This window comes from Pteropus alecto, unplaced genomic scaffold, assembly GCF_000325575.1.
Source record: "Pteropus alecto unplaced genomic scaffold, ASM32557v1 scaffold164, whole genome shotgun sequence".
Taxonomy (NCBI): Eukaryota; Metazoa; Chordata; class Mammalia; order Chiroptera; family Pteropodidae; genus Pteropus; species Pteropus alecto.
In genome coordinates, this window is record NW_006439568.1 from 15,661,228 (window position 1) to 15,673,267 (window position 12,040).

Genomic DNA, 12,040 nt, shown 5'->3' on the forward strand with positions numbered 1-12,040 from the left:
GCCTGAAGAATCACCAAAGGAGATTTTTAAAAATATACAAATGTCTTGACTCCTCTTCCTTAGAAATTCAGATTCGGTTTATCCGGAATGATTCTATTGTGCAAGCAGAGTAAGAGCTACACTCTGTGCCTCTCGTTCCCTGCTATTTTATTTGTTGAGTTTTGCTAAAGGGAAAAAAAGAGCCTTCCTACAGGCTGACAGCCTCCTGATGTGAGATTAGTTGAGGCCATTTTATTTATGGTTTGCAAGGTATTATCTTTACTGGGTTACATCTGGAGAGGCTTCCTTAGTATCAAGAGGCTACTTCAAGAAACATGTTAAGAGGTGTCCCAAACTTTCTTCTGGCAGTGTCATGGGAAGATCAGCAACTTGATGTTGAAATGAAACCATCTGGCACTTAAGGAGTTCTACACGTATAGTAAGGTGCAGATTTTAAGCCACTCTTCGAAATAAAGCTGTCTTTGGCTTTATGGATAATAATATTTAGACAATGATTTGTCATGCACTCTTCTTCTGCATGGTAATGAGAGATGCATAGAAGTGGCCTGGAGATGGGAGAGAGAAGATGGAAGTAAACATTGAAGGTCTCCATAGTCTATGCATCACTGAATAGTCTACATCTATTATCTTTTTCTTGTCATGTACAATAGGTGGTTGGAGAGAAACTAAATCCATCAAAATTCTTATTTCTCGTGTCTATTGTAAAATAACATACTTCTTGAATGAGGAACAAAGGGGTCAGCTTCAAGGCTGAATAATGGAGCAGTGTGACTTTAAGTGTAGATACCTTCAAAACTACGGCTATTTGATGTTCCTGTCAAAAGGATCTACTCCTGAAGGCTTTTAACTTAAAAAATTGGAAGCATACATTTCTTGATAAATCTTACTTTTGGCTCCTGTCTGGTCTCTATACGGTAGGGTAAGAAGGGTAAAGAGAATGGCATCTTTATTTTTGTCAAAAAAGAAAAGTGCTACTGAACTTAAGCAGCTCTTTTCACGAATGTCAGTTATTTTTAGAAGAATTAAATTTATCTTTTATCCATAAATTAATTTTAATGCATTTCAACTATGTACAAGGTACATAGAAGGTATGTGGAGAAAGCCAATGATGAATGACATCTTTAAAGCCTTCGAGCTCTTATGATCAAAAATATATATATATATATACAAGTCCTCAAAAAATTTTTAAACCATATAGAATATGAAAAATTTCATGAAAATGATATGTAATTATGTAAGATTTCTAAGAATGGAGAGAGCACTTTTGGATGTGTAAGATGTTTAATATTTTTCCAGAATAATCCCAAAGCTGAATTTCCCCCACCATTTAAAAGTGGTAGCAGCTTTTAAGTAAATCTGCAATCTCTTCAAATTTAGTTGCAAGATTTATTTATTCTTTTCCTTCACTGCACTGTTTATCATTATTATTTCCACATGACAAATGTCAGAATTATTTTATTGTTTTGGCCCTCTGGCTCCTGCAAAAATAGCCAAATTACCTATAAATTTAGAATGCTAATTTGTAATCACCTTGACATTATATCAAAGAAGATGCTAGATTCTTCTCCTGGTTAACTTTGGAAGTTTAAACTTCTTAACTTCTTAATGTTTAAACATAATGGTAATGCTACCTATCATTTATTGAGCTCTTTCACTCTGTTCCTTCCTGCTTATCCTGGTCTAAGTGTCTTATCTCATTTAATATTAAAAAACATCCTATGTATAATTCTAGCTTCATTTTCATCATAATTTCTGAAAGTGCATATACCTTGCTTTTACTGATGTGCTTTTGTAAGCTATAACAATCAATGAAAAAAAAAAAGACAGATAAGTGGTTGTTCTATTTATTGTATTGGTTGGGTTTTTTTCCCATCCTCACCTCTCCCTTTTAAAAATATCTTTTGGAAAGTATCTGAGTTATATACATTCTCTTTCTATTTTTCTAGTAGTTACTCTTAAATAGTAATATATACTTATTCTAATCACTTTTGAGGTGAATCAATAATTCTATCCTCTTGAAATAAAACAAAGACCATAAAATGTTTTTCCCATCCCATTATCTATGTTATTTTTTAGTTTACTTTAATGTACACACACACACACACACACACACACACACACACAGACTTTTAAACATTTAAACATAGATTTATCAACATGTTTTTGATTTGTTTGTTCATCATTGGTTCTTTTATCTCATTCTTTCCTCCTGTATTTTATTTCTTGTGAATTATATTTTTGGTAATATTTTAGTAAGAATCTACACATATAACCTGTCTCAGTCTTTATACATCTTAATTTTTTATTCTAAAATTTACCTTTGATGTTCTAAAGTTTCACAATGGTGGGTCTAAGTGTGGACTTTTTTTTAAGTTACCCTACTCTTCTTGCATATTCATGGTTTCTTTCATTTTCAGAGTATTGTTTCTCTCCAAGTCTCTCATTTGGGGGAGACTATTTATTAAATTTATTAGACATGTGTCAAAGAGTCTCATTCCATTTACCAAGTGTCTTTTTTATTTAAAATTTATTTACCAATGAGTTCACAATTAATAAATTGAGGAATAACAGTATAATAGGTACCATATTACTTAACTATATATATGTTGTGCTTTTTATTTATTCAATTATTATGTTTTTCTTTATTATTATGTTTTTTAAATTTATTCTTTCAATTATGTTTTTTATTTCTAGAATTTCCATTTTATTTTCAAAACTGCCTCTTCTTTTTTAGGAAAGGCTATCCTTATGATATTTATTTCTTTCTTATTTATGTCTTTGAACATTTAAAGCAAAATTGTTTTCATGTTGTTTTATTTTCTACTGGTTTTAACATGTGAATTCCTCAGCTTGTTGAGACTCCTGGCTTTCATGGAGGTCTGTTTCCTTGAGAGTTTCAAATTTTAGACTTCGATTCTATTTTCAGGTTGAATTGTTTTTGAACATGTGTTATGATTCAGGGTTGTGAGGTCATTATTGTGGGCTATTTTATGTCTACCTGCGCCACTGCCATGGATCTCTCAACCAGTTTTTACAATAATTTCTTGACTTAAGATTCTTTTGCCAAGCTTAATATGTGAATTCAGCCCCCTATCCCCACATAGTATCAGTTTAGATTTCTCCAGAACGATTAATTTTCAACCACAACCTGGGACAGGCAATCCATTTTTCTTACCAAACTCCCAGTTCAGTGGAAAGAACTTTTGTAGTCCCTTCCAGGCTCTCAGTTTTACACTGGAAATGCACCTATAGCTTTTCATGACCCCAAGCCTGCAAACTCACCCTCTTTTTCCCCAGCTCTCTATTCTCAAGCTAAAAACTCAGTAACTTAGAATTTCCAGGTCCAGTAGCCTCATGGCTCCCAGTCATTACTGTGGCTTCAGATTGACTCTGTTCATTTCTGGCACCATGTGGTTTTCTTTTTTATTTTGAAGCTTAAATATGAATGTGCATGTTTTTGTCATGTTATATTCTATTCAGCAGTGCTATATATTTGGAGCAAGGGGAACAGGGGAGCTAATCAGCTATAATGAACAGAGACCTCAGCTTCATCTATATGATACCACATAGCTAATTTGACTTTCACTGTATCTTAAGTTTGCTTACTTTTTTCCCCATTAAATAAACGAACAAGTCACATAGACTGTCTGAAAATGCAGCCTTGTATACTGTTGCTCTGTCTTTACGTGTTATAGTTGTCAGAGATGGTGAACTCTTGAAAGAGAAGCACTGAACTACATGCAGACATGCATTAGCACAACTGGAAGAGTAGTGTTCATGATATTTCTGAAGATCCTGTTTACAAGGAAAAACATCATTTTTTAAGTTGGCATCCTTTTCTTTGGCAACTGCATTTCATAGATTCATACTCAAAATGAGGCTTTCTTCTTGGTTTGGAAGTGGTCATTGGAGTCATCATATTATTTCTCTGCATCTGCAGAATAAACAAGAAGTTTTGCTCTCACTTTTATTTGCTGTGACCAAATCTCAAGATATGGGAGGGTCCTTGGGCACTAGCCACAGCCATTAGCTGCAGTTGTTTGACTTAATACTTGGTCGAATGTCACTCTCAAGCCTAAAATATAATAATGAGAATTTTTTTGTGTTGGGAGGGAGGAAGGGTAAAATTATGAACTATAAAACCAGAGTGACAAGAAGGTGCTGGGAGAAATGTTCAAAACACTGATGTGATTTATGAACATGTGGCAAACAGATGTGGTGGAGCTATAGGGACCCCCATCTCCTTTTATAAATTTGGATCACATTTGTGTCTCTCCCTCTTCCCCCCAAACCTAAGTTCATAATATGCTTTATTAAAATGCTCTACAGGGCATATGGATGATTAATAATTGTTGATGACAGAAATTTGATTTTGGTAAGCTGCACAGTGAAAGATAAATACAACAGGGCTATTTTAACCTCTGTATATTAAGCTTATTAGAGTGAGGCTTCTCTGTAAAATGGTCTGTGTTGAGATTATGTGTGATTTATAGAAATGTCACCAATGACCTTGGTTCTGGAAAAACTCTTAAAATCTCTTTTGTTGCAATCATCACTTGAGTTTCAGTTGTCACTAGGGAAAACCATTTTTGGTAAAAAACATAATCAAGAGAAGTTAAAATATGCTTCAAATAATATAAAGAGTATAAATACTGCGTGGCTATCTAGGAATAAAAATGCAAAGCAAGTCTGAGATGAGAACTGGAAATAAAAATTTGTTTGTAACCAATTCTAAATGTGGCACGTAAGAAGCAAATGGATGGTGAAACATTGGAATATTGGCCTTTGGTTCTCTTCCCAACTCTAACATGTCTGGAACCTTTAGATAAGCTTTAAGTCTTTCTATCTTTGATAAGAGAGAAAGTGCTCTGCAATTAATGTCTGTAGTATCGTTTGAAAAAGAATTTTTAATAAAACAAAACATTTTAATAAGTATTGCATCTATATGGCAAGAAATTCAAATAGTACAAATGTATTTAGAGTAATGAATTGTTTTCTTTTCATCTTTCTCAAGCCCTCGATTTCACTTGTCTAGAAGCAGGCACTATTAATTTGAAATTATTAAATAAAGGTCCTAATATGATAAGCCAATCTTTCAAATAGGAATGTTGAAGTTTACCACAAATTACATTTAGTAACCTGTACTATTCACACTGTGGTAATAGTCATTTGTAAAGCTGGTAATTATAGGAAAAGCATATAATTCCCACCTCACTCAAGTGATATATTAAGGAAATTTTAAAAGAATAAAAGAAAACAGTAATGAGAATAATGCTGTAGACCTGATGATTACTGATTTGGTGACGTTTTTTGCTTTGGCTGGAACTTTGATAGGAAGAATTAAAAGATCATATACTCAAAACTCTTGAGTTGAAATTTCTAAAACCCCTCTATTCCTCCCATCCCAGAGTATGGCTGGCAATTGTCTGGAAGTCACAAAGAATGATTGCTAGATTGGGGCCTCCTACAGAGTGTTACAGGAGTCAGCATGAGGCAAGTCTCTGTTAAGGAGTGGGCTTAAAGGAAAAAAAGAATCGAGAACCCCCATGCTTTACTTCATACCCTCATTTTTCATTCAATTAGGATAAATTATAAAAGCAGTAACAAAAATGAAAACACACATGGTAACAATATCCTTATGTGTTTGAGAAATAATGCAGAAGATGAACTTAACCACCTCAAAAAAAAATTGGGAAACTATTCAGGGGTCTAAATGGAAGTCTGGCATTTTGATTACCTAGACCACTTTCCTTCAGCTCTGTTCGCATCATCAGCTTCCCTCTCACCTTTGTTAGTAATGACTAGTAACTCAGTTCTGTACCTGAGAATGTGTAAGAGAGCTTCCCTCAAAAAAAAAAAGAAAGAAAGAAAGAAAAAGTGAGTGCTGTTGCACTCTTTGTGTCTCTATAGTATTTTGTCCTCAATCTGAAACTGGGTTAAGACATTTAGATTTGAATAACTGGAAAGTCTCTTGATTCTTTTCTAAATTGAAGTGCCTTGGTGGTTGACAATTGAAGAATGATTTACAGTTCCTGGAGTACTTTGTGGGTTTGGTTTTCAAAACCAGTTTTTAATATTCAAGCTACTTGGAACTTGGAGCTTGAATAATAGCTAGTCATTTCTAAAATGTGGAATTTGTCGAATTTTGAGTAAATGCCCAAACTGATATGTTTTCAAAAATGTAAATTACCACATTCAGTTGTCTTGGGAACCAATGTAGGAGTAGTTTTTTTCTTCAGATTGTAAAATAATTTGATATGAGGAAATTAAAATCTAAAGAAAGTAGATTTTTCTGTGTATGTGTTATAGTCCTAAAATATAGTCCCCATTCATGGTAGTGTGGCCCACCAATAACACCAAAAACCTCCATGCCTTACCAGCTCGAGACTTGAAAATGTGGGAGGTAGCTACATCATCTTGTATATCTTTTCATAACAAAAGCTAATATTACATTAACCCAGACTTTCAACAATAAATTCAAATATTTTGGTATCCCAACAGTATAATAGTTTTGGATTATCCTAGCAATGAGACCAGCTCAACTCCAGACTGCTTTTAGCTAAGATGAACAAAATAATGCCTTCATCTTGTGACCTTCTTGAAACTAGTCAAGGAGCATTGACAATATGTGTAAACTGAAATAGCATTTTAGTTAATGAAAAGAGACAGGTGGATAACTAAGAACTTAAAAACTGTGTTTATATCTCAGTTGATGTCTTCTTATCACCTACAACGTTGTTAAATAAAACCTCCACTCATTCTTTCATTGGTTCTATGAATAATTACTTAGTATCTTCTATGTGTTAAACATCTTGGTAGGAACTAGGTGTGTAAAGATTTAAAAACAGATGAACAGATAAAATGAAGCAATAACAAAACACTACCCTAACTTCTAGTATCTCATATTGGGGGAGACAGAAATATAGTTACCTCATAAAAATCCTACATAATATGACTGTTATAAGGGAGGTATGTCCAAAATTTTATAAAAATACATAGAAAGGAAGAACTTTCTACCTCTAAAAAAAAGCTGAAAAGAAGTCACATAAACTCTCTTATGTTGGTGTTTTCCAGGTGTAAGAAAAGGATGATTATAGTAAGGGATGTGAACAAGATTATAGAGCTTTGAACAGGGATATTTGGGAACAGAAATTGTTGAGGATGCTTGGGTCCACATTGCAAAGTGCCATCTATATTATGTTAATAAATTTACTTATATTCACTATAGGTAATGAAGAGTCTTTTAAGGTTTACAGCTAGAAAGACTGACATGATCAGATTTGGGCTTATAGAAACCTTCGAACTATAAAAAATGGATTCTGGGGAACAAGATTCTAGTGAGGAAGAACAAACTGGAAGCAATGGAAAAGATGAAAACCTGAAGCAGGAAAACTGCAGTGGGGTGAAGAGGAGGCGGTGTAAATTATGTTTCTCAGCCCTAAGACACAACTGTATATTTTCATCCCTATTTCCATCCATGCCCCCTTCCCAATAAACTTCCTCTAAACTGTTCCCACATTCTACAAATTTCTCATTTGCCTCCTTTAAAAATTATAATTTATTTCCTACATATGGAAGGTATAGGACTAATGTAATATACACTTATGAACCTCCTACCCTATTTAGGAAATAAAACATAATACTGACGAAGGCTTCTGTGTGGCCCTCCATGTTAATACATGTAGCTTTCATTCCATTCCTTGATTTTATTGCTTAATAGTGTTCTATTGTTTAAACATACCAAGATTTATTTATCCATCTCTTGTAAAGAGACATTTAGATTGTTTCCATCTTTTTGTTCTTATAAACAATGCTGCTATAAAAATTACTGTACATGTCACTTTATATACATGTGGGTTTTTTTTATATGTGTGACTTTTTTAGGTATGAACATAAAAACAGAATTTCTCTCAGAGTGTGTAGTTTCAACTTTATTAGATATTGACACATTGTTCTCTAAAGTGATTGATTATTCCCATTAAACTTTCACCAGCAAATTAAAAAATTAAATTTAAATTTAAAAATAAAATAAAAACTCTTGGTGTTCCATAACTTCGCCAATACCCAATATTGTCATACTTTTAAATTGTTGCCAGATTGTGTCAGGCTTTTTAAGCCATTGAGGGTTCTTTGGCTTTTTCTCAATGTGAAATGGGAAGCCACTGGAGGATTTCGAGAAGAATAAAATGATCTGACTTAGCAGGATCATTCTGGCTATTGGGCTGAGAACAGACTATTAGGAGGTAAAGGGATAGAACCATGTAGGGCAGTTAAGTGGCTGTAGCAATAATATAGTCAAAATATGATGAATGAGTAAGAACTGAAAATTCATCCAGACTCTAGATGAGGATGAGTACAGGAGCAGGAGGTTTGGAGGAAAGATCAGGAGTCAGCTCGGACTTGATATGTTGGAGACTATTAGGTATCCAATCGAAGATAAATAAGTCTAGAATTAGTATGGTAGTTCGGAACTAGAGTATAAATAGTGGAGTATTTATCATATAGATGATATTTAAAGCCCTGAGATTAGAAGAGGTCACCAACAGAGTAGTGTAGATGAAAAAGAAAAAAGGTCCATGGACTGAGCCTCATATTTAGTGGGAGATAAGGAGAATCTAGCAAAGAAAATGGAAACAGAAGAGGAAAATCAAGACAGTGGCTGTGCCAGAAGTCAAATAAAATGTGTCCCCTTCTGCTGATAGAGTAAGTAGGTTGAGAACTGACATTTGATCATTAGATTTAGCAACATGAAAGTCATTGATGATTTCTTAACAGTTTTGGTCAAGTGGTATGGGTGAAAGCCCAGCTAGAGCATTTTCAGAGAGGACAGAGGAGAAGAATTTATTTCTTGTATGATTTTTGCTTTAAAGAGGAGTTGGATGGTGTATCGGGGCCAAAAAAGGGTTCTTTTAATATTAGAAAAGTATAGCATATTTATGTCCTTATAGCAATAATCCAAAAAAAGAAGTAGAAAATGATGCAGTAGAGAGAAGAGGCACATTCTGGAGTGATGTCCTTGAGTAGTTGAGAGGACATAGGACTAGTGGATAAGTAAAGGGAGTGTGAATAGTTCATTAGTTGTGTAGAAAAGGAAGGCGGACTAAATAGGCATGGATGTGAGTTAAGAGATAGAAGTGATGGTGAGAGGGTGTAGAGTTGATGGTTTCTCAATGAAATAGGAAATAAGGATCAGTTGAGAAGTGAAAGAGCAGTGTTAGAAGTTTTGTTAGAGATGATAAGGTATAGAATAGCGATTTAAGAGAAAGAGACTGGGGATTATTCTTTCTGGTTTTAAATCTGTGTTAAATTATTTCACTACATTGTTCTTTTAGTTTCTTTCCTTGCCCCAGATTGATTTTCTTTAAACAAGATCACGTCACTCTGCTCAAAATCTCCCAATAGCTACACATCCTTCTCACTGTAAAATTCAAAGTCTCTCATCTCTCCTACAAGGCTTTACACTATCTGTTCCCATATTGCCTCTCCAAGCTCACCCACAACTGCTTTCCTCCTAACTCACATCATCAAGGCAGAAAATTGTGTCTGTTTTGATCACCACTCTATCCTCAGCACTTAGAACAGTCCCTAGTACGTAATAAGTACTCCAAAGATTTGTTCAGTAGATGGAGTAGCAGCATGTTAATGGTTATTCAAGAAGAATATAAACAAAGTCATCCAAATTATAGTCTTTTTCTAAATGTGTTGGGTTTGTTGGGACATATGGGTAATCATGCCTTTTTTGTTATTAACTGGGACAGTCTGGGGCCAGAGAGGTGTTGTGCTCATTTAAATGCTACTAAAATTTGCATATATCATTCACTCAAAAATTTAAGAGATGGTAGTTCAGGATATTTTTTGTACTACATGTTGAGCTACATAAAGTTTATACTTTATATATGTTTGTATTCAGACATGGGCTAATAACATAACCTAACTTCATTCAATGAAGCAAACAGCCAAAGTAGATAAAATTCTATGAAATGTGTTTGTTGGAAATGTTGCCGAATGCTTTTTTTTTTTTTTGCATTTCATAATTCCCCCTTTATGAGACCAACAGAAAAAAATTCTTCATAATCCCAGACTGAGGAATAATGTTTCTTTTATCATTATTTTAGGAATATTGCAAATCACATTACTGCTTCTTTTCCTTTCTTTGTTAGGAAACTCAGAATGAAATGTATGCCCCTTGTTTTTGTCAAGAACTTGTGGGTGGTGGGTTCATGCCTGCTCTTTCCATTATTAAAAATAACTACATAAATAACTAAGTATGTAAGAAGCGTACTGTGCATGTGACTCAGTGATCGAATTCTGTGTACCTGGTATCTAAAAGAAAACGCAAAGTAAACAAAAAAAGATGCACCTTTCCTGCAGGAAATATGCACAGCTTCTAAAATGCATTCCGACTGTTCAGCTCACTTCCTGCTTCATCATATTTATTCCATCATCTTATTTTCTTAAAACCAATTTGATCCCCCCATTAAATTTTAATTTCATTTTTCCATATTACATTCAGCGTGTTTTTTAATCAAGAAATAATGAACTTATTTTCAAATAGTTTAGTGAAGTTCCCAGCGATTTGCAAATGCTCTACCATACTAATGTAGAAAAAAAAATACTCTGTGGAGTTTTTATTTTGTTTTGTTTTGCAAAGAAGATTCCTCAGGCTTTAGGCAAGGTTTATTCTTTTTAGACACTCTAAATGATATTCTAATTAGATGTCCACTTAGGCTAGGGAAGGTCAAGTGACAGAAGAAATTGTTCACAAACTATCTGTACTACTCTAACGAATAATCCCAAGTAATAAGTCATTTTTCCTAGCATATAAGAACATTTCCCTTCACACTTGGTTATCAACATGGGCTGTTAGCTCTACACGATGTGTGGCTCGGTGATCCATTTCTGTGTCTGACATTCAAAAGAAAACACAAAATAATCAAAAAAAGATGCGCCTCTCCTGCAGGAAATGTACACGACTTCTAAAATGCCTTCTGAATGCTAACCTCACTTCTTGCTTCATCTTATTTCACCATCCTGTTTTCTTAAAACCAATTTGATTCTCCCCATCAAAGTTTTATTTCATTTTACCATATTACCCCAGAGGTTCTCGACAAATAGAAAGTAATATTATTGCTTCTAGGTTTCAGTGGGGGGATCAAAGCTTAGGCGGAATAGGTGAATCACATGGAATAGCCATGTCTCCTCGTCTACACCTGTAGCCAGCCTTCATGATGATGGTTTTTCTTCATTCCTCTAGTGGCATTTAGGTTAACATTGGAGAATGACTGACTCCTAAAAATTTATTTCTTAACCTTTCAAAAGCTTTGGTATAGTAGGGGCAGCAAACTTGACCAGACTTCAAATAACTTAAAAAAGTAACTGAAAGCAGCTATCTTCCCTAAAACCAGGAAATAAAATGTCACCATGACACTTTAAACCACAGTTGACACATCATGTTGTCCAGTGCCTGGGAGCTATAAATTATCCAAGTTACTTCCAATTTTCCTCTTTTCATGAAAACCGGCGATTTTAGGAGTGCAATAAAAGTAATTTTGCCCAGAGGAATGCTTACTTATCCTATTGTCATGTTGGAACGATCCACTAGAGAAACCCTCATTAGATCCCAGCAACCATGACTCCAACCCTATAAGAGGGCTCGATTTGTCAATAATCTGCTGAGGTTGGTAGGAAAGAGCTGAAATGAGCTCTAACTTCAGGAAGGAGCAGAGGACCTAGAGAAGTGTAGGCACAACACAGATCTTCAGCTACACTTAGAAGTTAACCTTGTGAGCATATCATTCTCCCTAGAACCGCCAGAATGCCCATCTAAATGATATCAAAATATCATCTCTAAAGTTGTAGGACAGAGATCACTATGTGTAGAATCAAATTATGTATTTAGAATGGGGTTTTTAGATTCTCTGAGACACAGGGAGAAGCCAGCTACCAATGAATTGTAGTTCTCAAGAATTTACATTACCCAGACTCAGACACGCTCCCCTGACTCTCTCCCCTCACCCCACACCAATCCGCTCAGCTAGTT